This window comes from Asparagus officinalis, unplaced genomic scaffold (assembly GCF_001876935.1).
Source record: "Asparagus officinalis unplaced genomic scaffold, Aspof.V1 AsparagusV1_Un579, whole genome shotgun sequence".
NCBI lineage: Eukaryota > Viridiplantae > Streptophyta > Magnoliopsida > Asparagales > Asparagaceae > Asparagus > Asparagus officinalis.
In genome coordinates, this window is record NW_017972842.1 from 1,066 (window position 1) to 15,895 (window position 14,830).

The 14,830-nt window shown below is 35.6% G+C and overlaps 1 long non-coding RNA gene across 1 annotated transcript; it reads right to left on the reverse strand.

The window, feature by feature from the left end:
• Nucleotides 1–5,053: 5,053 nt before the first annotated feature.
• Nucleotides 5,054–5,559, reverse strand: LOC109827959. Its single transcript, XR_002243545.1, has 2 exons — nt 5,469–5,559; nt 5,054–5,360 (listed from the first exon to the last, which is right to left on the reverse strand). It is a non-coding gene; the product is annotated as an uncharacterized LOC109827959 (long non-coding RNA).
• Nucleotides 5,560–14,830: the final 9,271 nt, after the last annotated feature.

Consider the following 14,830-nt stretch of genomic DNA (forward strand, 5'->3'; position numbering starts at 1 on the left):
AACTTCCCTTCACCCTCATTCCCCTCAATCCAAAAAAGCCCTAATTTACATGTCAAATACATAGCACTATAAACCTAGCTAGAGCTGACCCCTGCATATTTGCACTCAAGCTAACTCTGTGGCAAAAGTTGAATTAGTGCATTTCATGTGTGGGAATGTTAGTAATTTCAGCTCTATAAACATACATTCAATCATATAAATATATGAGATTAATGGGTATCCTTGTCATAGGAGGGGATTTCCCTCCTTGTCGCCTATGTGGCACAATCCCCACCATCCTCATAAAGTAGGCACAAATCCCCACCAACTCACACACTATATATATATATATATCATGAGATTAATGGGTATCCTTGTCATAGGAGGGGATTTCCCTCCTTGTCGCCTATGTGGCACAATCCCCACCATCCTCATAAAGTAGGCACAAATCCCCACCAACTCACACACTCTCTCCTACTTTATGTGGATAATAGGAATTGTGCCACATAGGCGTCAATGAGGAAATCGCCTCCTATGACAAGGATACCCATAAATCTCATATATCATACTCTCTTTAAAAGCACGAGTTCGAGAAATCTTTTCATGGTCAATATTACCCTTTACTATTTTAAATATTTTATTTATATCTTAATCCATTCTAATCATAATTATATCCTATCCTAATCCTATGTGAACTATCTATAGCTTAACAAATTTAAAAAATAACATTAATAAAATATAAAAAAACATCTTTATGGTATTAGTTTGTTAAGATAAAAAAATTATACGTAGCTAACGTACTATAATACATAAAGTATTGAAAACAAACCTAAAAAGTTTTAAAATTGCACCAAATATCCTAAAAAGTTTAAAATTATAAAAATTATCCCGACGTCTAAAAACTTAAAACAATAAATATGAAATTTCTGACAAAAATCTCAAAATCTCAAAAATTATAGAAACACCCTCAGAAGTTGAAATTACAAACAAACACCTGAAATTTTAAAATTTCAAAATTTTTAAATAACATAGATGAATTCAAGGGATTACCATAATGCACCTAAAAATTTCTGACATTTTAAAACTTAAAACAACAAATATAAAATCAAAAAATTAATCGCAGCCTTCGAAGAATTTAAAATTTTCAATTAACACCCTCAACGTCCCAAAAATTATAAAAACACCCTCAAAAGTTTAAATTATAAAAAATAACCTTAAATTTTTAAAATTTGCAAACAACAAAAAATGAATTCAAGAGATTACCCTCGTGCACCTAAAATTTAATATTTGCCGAAATTAACCTCAATGTTACAAAAATTGTAGAAAACTCTTAGAATTTAAAAATCGTAAAAAAACTCTTAACTTTTTAAAATTTATAACCAGTGCATATCAAATCTGAAAATTATTGATAGACCACTGAAATTTAAATTTTTTAAAAATTAATCTACAATTTTAACAATTACAAAATACAGCCTAAAAATTTCAGAGTTGTAAGAAATATCGTGACATTTAAAAATTACCACCGACATATGAAACATAGAAGTTATAACTACCAAACTTGAAAGTGATTTTTTAAAAATTCTCCTAAAATTTTAAAAATTACAAATCACACCCTCAAAGTTCAAAACCACAAAAAGGCTAAAATTTTAAAACTTAGCAAAGAAAATTGTAATTGTTAGGCATTCTTTTATTAAGATATATACATATATATACGGTTTTCTATCCCTTTTCAGCATCTAAAGATAGTCTACGTTTATACTGGTAAACAAAAGGAATAAGAATTGATTAAAATATTCAGTTAGGGAATAAAAATTTAAGAAATATTATAGCTTAAAATTATCGTTACCATATAAATTAAAACAACTGCATAAAATTTTACTAATAAGTTGAGTAGCAAAACACAATAGTAACATTAATTGATAGATGTTTAAATCCATAAAAATGATAAAAGACTATAATATAATAGCTTAGCAATAATTGATTATAATTTAAAAACATTATCTTTAATGTTAATAATATTTACAGGGTAAAAGAATACAATGAATTACGTATGGAGAACTATCAGAATGCATGTTCAGAGATATCTTTTAAAAGAATCATGCTATTTCCATTGTAAATGGGAAAATAAACAAAATAAATTTAAAATTCTGAAAACGTTCATGAATCATTTCAATTGGCATTAACATAAGGCATGTCTATTAAAAAAGCACCGAGTTACATTGAAGAATAATTTGATAACTTTATCCCAATTAAAGAAGAATTATCTATGGAAGAAATAAGAAAAATTAGTAAGCATTCATAAATTTTATATTTTGTTCTTCAAATACTAAAAAAATTAAATATTAATATTATAATCTATGGAAAGTTAGCAATAAAAAATATAGGTATTTAATTTAGATCTTTGTGGAAAATGACAGGGATAGAGCAAATGTAATATTATTGACGTAACGGAAACTCTTATTGGATGCATCAGAAGAATTCATTATAGAGAAAAAAGAAGCAACTCCTAATCTTATTTAAGTAACAAATTAGAAACACAAAGAATTTCATATATATGAGATTAATATTTATTCTCATTGAAATAAAAAAAAAATCAAAGTTTGTATTTTAAGAAGTTTGTGTTGAACATCGGAAATGCATTTAACTTTTTTTGTGAAGTTAAACGACAAGATAAACGATTAACGAGCCCACGAAAGATAACAACACAAAAAATACAACTCTAGCATCATGTCACAATTGAGTAGATGATGAAGACACTACTCTAGAATTGCTCGGGAAAAAGATAAAGGTGAGACAGGATTGATCTTAGTTCAATAAAAAAACAGAAGGAATAAAGATAATATTTTCTGAATATTTTATAGAATAGTTGAATTATTTTGAGTGAATTTAAAAATCTTTGGAAGAGAGTTTCATGAGCATCATTTTTATATGCTTGTGTAGATGCTTTTATCATATGAAAGTATACTAGAGTTAGCATTAATCTTTAATTTATAATTTTTTATGAAGTCTATCAATGATTAGGAACAAACTTCATATTCTCTTTTGTATCGTTTTAGCATACTTTTAATCAATCATTTTGCCTTATTGGTTTTAATTATTCACATTCCTTGTATAACATTATTTTAATATTTTTTACTTTTGCAACAATGTACTTTCTCAAGTAAAGCTTAGTTTCATGTTAGTCAAAATAATATAAAAATTCAAATTAGCTTCAAATTATATTTGTTTTCTATTAATTCAAATATCAATATGAAAATTAATATTGGTTGTAACCCACTTAAACAAATATCAAAGAATATAATAATCGCAATATTAAAGTTTAGAGACAAAAGCGAGCATAAAATATTAAATTGGAACAGATGAACAAATTTTAGTTAGAAAATAATCTAAAAATACTTAATTATGATATTTAACCACGTGCATTACACGTGTATAAAACCTTGTGTGTGTGTGTGTTGCATTACACTATTATAATATATAATATATATATTATATATATATAATTATATATATATATATAATATTAATATATGTATATATATAAATAATATATATAATATGAGAAATATTGAGTATGTCTTGGTAGCCAAACCACAAAAGTTATGTTTGGTATGAGGTGGCACATCCTCACTCAATCAAATGGTTGCATATCTCTATGCAGTTCTCACCCATGTGAATGTGTCCTTATTTAATGGTGGAGGAGATTGTGTCACTTCACTACCAAGCACAAAATTTGTGCTTCGGTACCAAGATCACCTCATATTCTCTCTCGTCTCATCTCTCTCTCTCTCTATTCTAGCTATATTATATATATTATATATAATATATATATAATATATATATATTAATATATATATTATATTAATGAGTATTCTTCATAGGTGGGATTTTTTTTCCTTGCGACGCCTTGTGAACAATCCCCACTTCCTCATAAAGTAGGGAGAGTGTAAGTTTGCGTGGGGATTTGTGCCTACGTTTATGAGGATAGATGGTGATTGGCCACATGAGGCGACAAGGAGGGAACATCTCCTCCTATACAAGGGTGGGGGTTTCGTGCTACTATTATGATGATAGGTGGTCGATGTGCGACATAGGGGACACAGGAGAAAATCTCTCCGATGGACAATGACTACACATGTAATTCAATATATATATATATATATATATATATAATAATATATATATATAAATATATTATACTATATATATATATATATAAGATTATGAGTTTCCTTGAGAAAAAAATAAGGGGCAGGTGGATTTCCCTACTTAACATATGTGGCACAATCCCCACCATGTGAAGATTCTCTTCTCCTTCATATGTCGGCGATTGCTGCCACATCCATGTTGAAGTAAGAAAATCCCTCCTTTTCAAGGATAACCATAATCTCTCCTCCTCATTTATATATATAAGAATAGTTGGAGGCACACCCCAACCACAATCTCCAATCACACCTCCGTCTCTACCTCATAGTGCATTAGCCCCACATCAAATTTTTTTAAACAAATTTGATGTGAGCCCAACATGCACTATAGAGAGCGAGAGGAGTGTGGTGGAGGGTGTGGTTGGGGGTGTGTTCCTAACCACTGTCATATATATATATATATAATATATATATAATGATATATAATATATATATATATATTATATATATATATATATATATATATATTATAGAATATCGAGAACTTCGTCAGCAATGTCTTATTGAACTGGTAGTCGAGTGTCAAAATCTAGCGCCAACATCATGCTGCGGAGATGGAGCATCTTTTTTTAATGTAGTGTGATATAATTCGAGGCTTCTCTCTCCGAGCATGATAGTAGGTCATGATTTGGCCCACCTTTCACTACCAGTTCAATGCCGAGAAACTTAGTACACAAGTGTCTCCATAATATATATATATATATATATAATATATTATATATATATGATACAACACTCACCCATTCGAGTCAATAAGTATTTATACATCAGAAGTAGACATTTATTAGGGAATGGTATATTGGCTGTAGGTGGTCATTAGCATCCGTGTATTAGAAATTCACCTCTATTATTATTTCAAAGAAACCAAATTAGTGTCAATCAAGAGAATATATAAGTAAATAAATGATTTTTTAATGCTGCATAAGTACAATAAGATTGCGTAAAATACAAGCATTAAAACAGTGAAGCTGTAAACTAAATCTGACACATAATAATCAACATTAATGTCTTAGCACCGAATCACTGCATCAAACATCAACAAAAGATGGTTCACATTTGAATCTTGAAAACAATATGGATTTGTGCTTACATCTGCATTATTCTGCGGCTGATTAGTTGAGCATACAGAGCTAGGTCGAAGCGTCACAGGCATGGGTGAGAACCTAAAGGCTCTTACTTCATAGTAATATAAAGAGTTAACAAGAGGCAAAAAAAATCACCCAAAATACAAAAAATATAAACTCTTCTCACTCTTCATAGTTAGACAGTTAGTTAATTAATTACCTCCAGCGATCGCCGGAGCTTGGGAAGCCGGCGGTAGAGGGGCATCTGGCCACCCTCGAACCCCTTGCGGACGCCGGGCCCCGACCTCGACTTCTGCCCCCTCATCCCGAACCCGCAGCTGTTCCCCTGCCCGGCCGCGATGCCCCGCCCCTTCCTCTTGGCCTTCTTCTTCGACCCCGGCTGCGGCCCGAGGTTGTCGAGCCTGAACCTGGCAGCGGGAACAACCGGAGTGTCTGGGCCGAACGCGCGATGCTGGGCCTGCTCTAGATGGCGTGAGGCGGGCGTCTGCGAGCCTGGTTGAGGCGACCGCGTATGGGCTTGGGGATTCTGGAGTTGAGGGCCGAGGTGGAGCCTCTGAAGGGGATTCTGAGAGGGGGAGGAGGTGTGGGCGCACGAGAGGAAAGAGAGACGGTGGGAGCAGGTCGGCTTGGGGGGGGGAGAGTTTTTTTTTTTTTTTGGGGGGGGGGAAATGGCGCTGGGGTTCCCACGGGCTGAATGTTTGTAAAAGTCCCTAGACGGAAATTTCCGTCTAGAATACTTGGTTAATTTAAAAAAAAATTAAATTAAATAAACCGTCTAGTATACTATTCTAGACGGAAATTTCCGTCTAGAATGTTTTATTCTAGACGGAATATTCTAGACGGAAATTTTCCGTCTAGTTTAATACATTCTAGACGGAAAAAATTCCGTCTAGAATATTCCGTCTAGAATACGTGTTTTTCTACTGGTGATTCCTTATTATTTAAGTCAAAAAATCCATATTATATTAAAACAAATATAATTTGATAGTTATGATTTTATAATCTAGGATCTCGTATTCACTTATTCCAAAAATTAAACTTTTTAAAATAAAATGATTTTTCATGTGCTATAAATAAAGCATTGATTATAGGCCGCCTCTTTTATTAAGTTGTTCTCGTATAATAAACTTTTGCAACTCTAGGATATATACTAATGTATATCATGGCGTGTTGCGTCGAGAGAGAGAAATTTGAGCAGGTTTAAGAAGTTAATTAGGCCAATTCCAGATCAGAGTACGATTAAGAAAATGGAAAATTGAGATTAAACACTTGACGATCGAGCATTTGAATTTTTTGTTTCTTTGATAATCAACATTTCAATTGTTTATCCCATTATTCCACATCCCCCTATTCTATCAAAATATATACGAATGAAGAGTTTTGTGTCCCTTATACAAAGCAGTAAAAATGCTCAACTATAATACTAAATAAGACTCCATTAAAATAATCAGGTCATTCAACATTACACGAGCATGAAAATAAAAGAGAATAGCACTACTACATACAGAGAACAACTAATTAGAAAGAAGGAAAATTAGAATTAGCTAGGGTACGAAGTATGCTATATATGTAATAGGTAGGAACTCCATCGACATATGGGGCATTCAGGTTCAATGAAGACGTCAGACAACAGCAGCCATGACCGGGGGCAGTTCAATGGCCGGATGCTGGCGGCGGCGGTGGCGGACTGAGCTGAGAATTACGCCGGTGATGAAGAAGAGGAAGAAGGCAAAGACAACGAGAATAGGGATCAGAACGAAGTAGGCAGAGGGGAGCTTGTTTACGGGGTCGTCGTCTATTGTTGGAGCAGCTGCTGGTGTGTTCACCCCTTGTGAGCAATTCAGCAGGACAAAGAAAAGGATCAGAACGAAGTAGGTCAGGAAAGAGGAAGAGCAATAAGCCATGGAAAAAAAAGAAAATTTCTTTTCTAAGAAAATGAAAATTTTGAGATTAGAGCGGAGTGGAGTTGATTGGCATTAGGATGGAATACATAGTGCTCGAGGGGTGTTGAGTGGGGGAAGGTGAAGACTGTATCTAAATATGGAAGCTCAATCACATGGGGTTAATTCAATGGCTCTTTGCTTAATTATGACTTGCAGAATATCACTAGCTATAAATAGAGCATGGTTTTGACTATAGATCAACTAGAAGTCGTGGTGAGGCTAAAGAGATACGTAAATACAAGTTTTTCTTATTAATGGTTTATTAAGCAGTAGGCAATTTGAGCAATTGAGGATGCAGGAGCTGGCCAAAGAAATTAAGAAATGGCTATGAAACTAGTTCTATGTTATAAGAGGATAAATGCAAGAGGAACGAGACTCGATCTCTTCTTGAATTCTTTGAGGTCATCTTCTTGAATTCTTTGAAATTACAGGATGCATTCGGTTGTTAACTGGAGAATGGAATTGAAGAGATTGAGGAGTCTCTTACCTCTGAAGGCCACAAATTATCCCTGCTTTGCGAGGAATTATGGGGAAATGAGTCTGAACGCGTTGACTGGCGTTGACCTAGGGTTACGCGTTGACCGGCGTTGACCCTAGGGTTTTGAATTGCTCGGCATTGATTAGTGTGGATTTCGTTGAAATATCCAATAACTGACGAAAATAGGTAAATTCGGACTCGAAAAAAAGGTTCGGGGGGCTCGAATTGGTGTAATCGGACATAATATAAGCAACCGGTTGGATGGATTTGAAGGGTCGCTCTTCTCACATTTGTTATGATAATGATAGAATGACGAAAGTGCAGGCAACGTCCAAGGAGTCATTATGATGCCTAGCCATGCGTTTAATGCGATGGCAACTAGGTGGCTGATCATGGGCTCCAACTGGCCATGCATTTAATGCGAAAAATGTTGACCAAACTAACAAATCATTCCCTTCTCTAGGACGTTCCTTAGTGGAGTCCGACCAAAAGACACATTTCGTCTCAAACTATTCTTCCTCATACACCATTATTTCCTTCTAAGAACTCCAAACCCATTAAAATTCTTCTCTTTAAAAAAACCTTAAACTCAAGACAAATTTCGGAATTTTGAAGCTCCCTCCTTGGCCGAAAATTTCTTCCTCTCAAAGCTAGGGTTTCATCATCTTCAAACTCAAGGAGTCCGACCAAAAGACACATTTCGTCTCAAACTAGGACTTCTTTTGTAGATTGCGACTTGAAGGCGCCTTTCACCTTAGATATGGTTTCCTAGAAAGGCCAGCTTCATTGGTTGGACTGGGTATATATCCAAGTCGGGCCTTTTAGTCATACGACTTAGCTCGTTAATTTGACACATGGTCAACTTTTAAGGGCTCATTAAACTTTGGTGATTTTCCAGGTATAACATGTAGGTATATGGTGTAACACTCTTAACTGTAGTACTTTGTACTGCTAAGTTTGCATCCAACAAGTTTACGTTAGTTGAAGGTTATATGTTGTGAAGGAAGTAGAAATCCACGTGTATAGCAAATTTATGTCGGAAGTTATGTGAAGCACTGAATATTACTCTCATGATGATGGGTTGTGTATGCACAAGTATTTGGGGGTTTTATGCAAAAATTGCAATAGGGCAGAAATTTGGGGACTTTTATGCAAAAGTGGACTGAAATTTGAGGGTTTTTTATGCAAAGTGGACTGAAATTTAAGATTGAAATTTTACCCCCGCCAAAAATCCAGGAAATCCCGAAAAAGAAACAAAAACAATATATATGTTCATAATACATCAGTTACAAAGTAGAAGATCTGAATATATAAACACGCACGGAATATATAATGTCACCTGATAAGTAAATACCGTTATGTTTAGATGTATGTTACCCATATTTTGCTAAAAAAAACACATATACATTCTTATGAGATAAAATTTGTTTAGCCAATCATGAAGAACTGCAGATAATATTTAAATGTGAATATTAGTATTACATTCCACTGTGCTGTTAGTAGAAATGGCTTCAAGAATCAAGGCCCTCAAATTTATATCTTAAGTATGTTTCAATTAATTGAAAAGTGTATAACTTATTACAATGAACATATAGTGATATGAGTATGTGAAAATAGCACGTGCAAGTTTTTTATTTGAAGTAAAAATAGTTGTCATTTCCATTGTAAAAGGAATTAACAAATCTCTTATACCACTATTGAAGAGACTGCTAAAACGCTCTACTACTTTGGAAGGCTAGCAAATGTGCTTATTGCAACCTTAGCAAATCAGTATTAAAATTATACAATTGCAATTGCAACCTGAGATTCCTCATGACATAAAACTATATATTATTACAGCATTTAAAAGGCTAATTATATTGTATGTAATCCATGAACCCCCAACCAAGATCAAAATGAACAACAATAAACTTGTGATCATGGACTCAACTAAGGGTACTATAAGAAGATTGCTCAGATTTCCAGAGTATCTAAATTAACAAATCATCTAATTCTCTCGATCCTTTCAGTGTATATCATTTCTAATGGATGGGATCACCCTACATAAGATTTTCATTATTGCCTTGAAAATCATTTTGGTCTTGAAAAATCACTAGTAAACTTGAAAATGACTACATTCAAACCCGCTATTTTTTATAGTGGAAATCTTAGCTGGCCATCTATTAGAATTGAGATAGACGTTAATGATCGAGAGAATAGGATTCTCTCCGATTACCACCTAATTAGAGGGAATTTGAGTCCTAATCTTTTACTGACAATCACAACATATCAAACAAAGGTAATTAAGCACTTGTTGATGGTCTTAATCACACAGGTAAATTAATATGAACTGAGTTGATTATAGGCCGCTAACTTCTCCCAATATCTGGTTTTGAGTTGGGTTGCTCTTCTCTGCACGTGTAGCAACTCGTAAGAGGGCGGGTTTATTTTCCCTGTTGTTCCTCTGATGATCAAGTTAGCGAGGTACTTGAGTGGGGGGGAAATAGTGAACGGTATTAGTTCAAGGGTAGTGAAATGGAGAAAAGTGTAGGAAAATTACTTACCTTTGCATTGAGAACAGTTTTCCCTTTTATAGTCATGTAGGAGGGGCATTTTGGTCTCTCTCGGCTGAGTCTGAGCTGGCGGCTGAGTTAGTATCGTCTTTACAGGTGTCGACTGTGGAGTGGTCACGGAATGGGCACTGTCACTTTATTATTAATGAGATGGGATAGGCGGCGTGATCCGATGTGCCATAAATTATGTCGAGGATGGAGAAATGATGACGTTTGTCAAGCATTTAATGTGATGTCGACGCACTGTCAGCGGGGGTTTCGAGGATAAAGTCGTTTCTTTGCCTGTATCGAGGAGTGTCGAGAAGTACTTGTTGGACCCTAGAGGGGGGTGATTAGGGTCAAGAGGCTCTAATATGCAATATAAATACAGCACAAGCAAAAAACAAAAACAAAAATGCGATAAAAGTAAGAGAGATAGGGTTAGGAGTTCGTTATCCTTGACGCGCGATGTGTTAACGAGGTTCGGCCCTCTGGCCTACGTCCCCGCTCCCCACTCTCGAGGAGAAATCCACTATACACCCGGTTTGGAAGCCGGAACTTCGTCTACACAGCGATCTCCACAGATCTCTCTCACTACACAGTTTGATCTCAACAGATCACACCCTCACAGTAGATCTTACACAAGATCTCACCCTCACAGCAGAAGAAAAGATGCAAGACTCTCTCTTTACACAGCCCCTATGGCAAAGAGAAAGGTTACTGAGCTGGGAAGTGAATCACACTTAAAACAGAGAGAAAACAGGATTTGAAAATTTTTCTCAGGAAACAGAAAGCTCTCTCTTGTTTTTGCAAACGTTAGGGCAGGGAAGAAGAAGCAGTCTGGGGGGTTTTTATAAAAGAGTTTAAACTAATTAAAAACAAAAACCCAATCTTCCTATTTAGGAAGATAATCCACTTTTCAGGTTGTTACCTCAGACTGTGTCAAACACTATTAAGTGAAAGCACAACAGTCGAGGCAAACGACCGTTTTAAAAAAGTCGCGGCTAACCAAAGACACAATCGGTTGACCGAAGGAAATTTCGGTCGACCGAAAAAATGCTTCGGTCGACCGACCGAAAATTTCGGTCGACCGCCAACAACCTTAAAAACTTAGAAATCAAGCAGAGACACCGTCGGTCGACCGACGCGGTCGACCGATTTGAAAGTCGAGATTTTGGTCGACCGTACCGGTCGACCGACGACCTCTCTGGAAAATAGTGAGGAAAGGCGATGGGAGCGGTCGACCGGACCGGTCGACCGCTTTCTGACATTCTGTAGAAAACAGTTTTTAACCAACTTTAAATATTTACAAAATATTTATTTGACCTCTGAAAAATCTGAAACTTTGTAAAATGTTTTTAATACTAAAAACAAACTGTTTAGAAAAGGAATTTTGCAGATAGGTCCTCATACTTATGAAAAATAGTATTTTGTAAAAAAACGCTTAAAAAACCTAAGTATGAAATCGTGTGTGTGATTCCCAATAGCTTCAAGTAAAATCAGTAACTCTTTGCCTACATTCTAGCACTAGAGAGAGAAACAAAAGAAAGCTAATATCCTCATATAGAGAGCAATACTTGAGCTTTGATATAGCTTGAATCGGATGAAGCTTTTAGTTGAATTTGTCGTTCTTGAAATAACGTTGCTTCATCTCTTGGCCTCCTCCTCCTTTGGATATCTTCGTTGTAGCGTATATTCCATCCATCCTCCGTTAATGGCACTAACGAGCTTGATAAATGAATTTACTACATTTACACTCAATAAGCCATTAGTACCGATAATGGTGGTTGTAAAACATCATCAAAACATAAGGGCTAACAATCTCCCCCTTTTTGATGATGACAACCAACCATTATATAAGAGCAAAAAATAAAATAGCTTATAGATAGGTGCTCCCCCTATCTATGAGCTCCCCCTAAATATATGCAACAAATGAGGAGATTTCTCTCCCCCTTTGTCACCATCAAAAATGGGGAAAGAAATGCAAAATGCAAGATGCAACTAAACAAGCAAGCAATGTAGAACTTTCACATAGTGCATAAGCCCAAACCATTTCTTATGCGACAAAAATCATCCTCTCCAAGAGGCTTAGTAAATATATCCGCTAGTTGAGATTTTGTGTCAACAAACACTAGGGATACATCTTGTCGCTCTACATGATCGCGTAAGAAATGATGGCGTACATCAATATGTTTAGTTCTAGAATGCAAAACCGAATTTTTGGAAATATTTATAGCACTTGTGTTATCACAAAAGATTTTAATATTTTGAAAATTCAAATCATAGTCAACTAAACTTTGTTTCATCCATAAAACTTGAGCACAACATAAGCCGGCGGCAATGTATTCCGCTTCCGTAGTGGACAATGCAACACAATTTTGTTTCTTGGAAGCCCAAGAAACAAGGGAATTTCCTAAGAATTGGCATGTTCCACTAGTACTCTTGCGATCTACCTTACATCCGGCAAAGTCGGCATCACAAAAACCATATAAATCAAAAGAAGTGCTTCTTGGATAAAATAAACCAAGGTTAAAAGTTCCATTAACATACTTAATGATCCTTTTAACCGCAATTAAATGAGATGCTTTAGGAGAGGCTTGAAAACGTGCACAAGCACATACACTAAACATGATGTCGGGTCTACTAGCGGTGAGATAAAGAAGACTACCTATCATACCTCGGTATAGTTTTTGGTCCACATCTTCACCACTCTCATCCGCATCAAGCTTAACACTAGTACTCATGGGAGTAGGCGCATGCTTAGAATTCTCCAACTTGAATTTCTTCACCAATTCCTTCGCATACTTGCTTTGTGAAATGAAGATCCCATCCTTAGTTTGCTTGACTTGGAGCCCGAGAAAGAATGTAAGCTCTCCCATCATACTCATCTCAAAGTGATCCTGCATAACTTTAGAAAATTCCTTGCACAAGGATTCATTAGTAGCACCAAAAATAATGTCATCCACATATATTTGAACCAAAATGAAATCATTTTTCCTTTTTCTCACAAAAAGTGTGTTATCAATTGTTCCTTTTGAAAAACCATTTTCAATAAGAAAACTAGAGAGGCGAGCATACCAAGCCCTAGGAGCTTGTTTCAACCCATATAAAGCTTTTTGTACCCGGTAAACATGATTAGGAAAAGCATGATCTATAAAACCGGGGGGTTGCTCAACATACACTTCCTCTTCTATAAAACCATTTAAGAAAGCACTTTTGACATCCATTTGAAATAGTTTGAAATTTTTAAAACTAGCAAATGCCAAAAACATCCTAATAGATTCCAACCTTGCAACCGGTGCAAAGGTTTCATCATAGTCTATGCCCTCCTCTTGATTGTATCCTTGGGCAACCAAACGTGCTTTATTTCTAGTTACAATGCCATGTTCATCAAGTTTGTTTCTAAAAACCCATTTTGTACCAATAACACTAGCATTGTTAGGTCTAGGAACTAACTTCCAAACTTCATTTCTTTGAAAATTGTTTAATTCTTCATGCATAGCCAAAACCCAAAACTCATCATTTAAAGCATCATTAACCTTTTTAGGTTCTAGTTGAGATAGAAATGCAACATTACCACATTCACTCAAGGCTTTTGAGCGAGTTATAACTCCTTTTGAAGGGCTCCCAATGATTTGTTCCTTTGGATGGTTTGATGTGAATTTCCAAGCTTTAGGTGGTTCAACTTGATCTTGAGCGTTTGTGCTATCCACATCCTTTTGAACTTCTATAGAGGGAGTGTCATTGATTTGCAACAAGTCCAATCCTCCCTCAATATCATCATCATCATCTTTCCTAGGCAACACAACTTGAGAGCCAACATTAGTCTCATCAAAAGTAACGTTTATAGACTCTTCAACAACGAGGCTTCGTTTATTGAAGACCCTATAAGCCTTACTTCGAGGTGCATAACCCAAGAAAATACCAACATCAATTTTGGAATCAAATTTATCATGGTGATCTTTTGTATTTAAAATAAAGCATTTGCAACCAAAGACACGAAAATAACCAATGAAAGGAGTTTTTCCATAATAAAGTTCATAAGGAGTTTTCTTAAGCTTTGGTCTAATCAAAACACGATTTAAAACATGGCAAGCCGTATTGACTGTAAGAAGGTTTGACCAAGTGGGTGTTTTGAGACAATCCTAACTGTAGGAAGGTTTGATCGCTCAATTTGTGGACCTCTCGTTCATTGGGGGAATCGAGAGGGGATTTTGACTGTGGTCCTAACTGTAAGAAGGTTTGACCAAGTGGGTGTTTTGAGACAATCCTAACTGTAGGAAGGTTTGATCGCTCAATTTGTGGACCTCTCGTTCATTGGGGGAATCGAGAGGGGATTTTGACTGTGGTCCTAACTGTAAGAAGGTTTGACCAAGTGGGTACTTTACGTCCAGACTCTAACAGAGAGAGTGTTGAGTGCATAGACATGGTGAGAATGGGAGTTCTTATTCATTACATTGCTGTGGTTTTGGGAACTTCCCGTTACATAAATCGTCCACCCCCAGTTTCCTCTGCGGAACTGGTTCGGACATTATTATCAGTTAACTAACCGGGTTATCCTTAAGAATATTAGCTTAATATTCTCCAGGAACTTCCCGTCAAAAGTGGG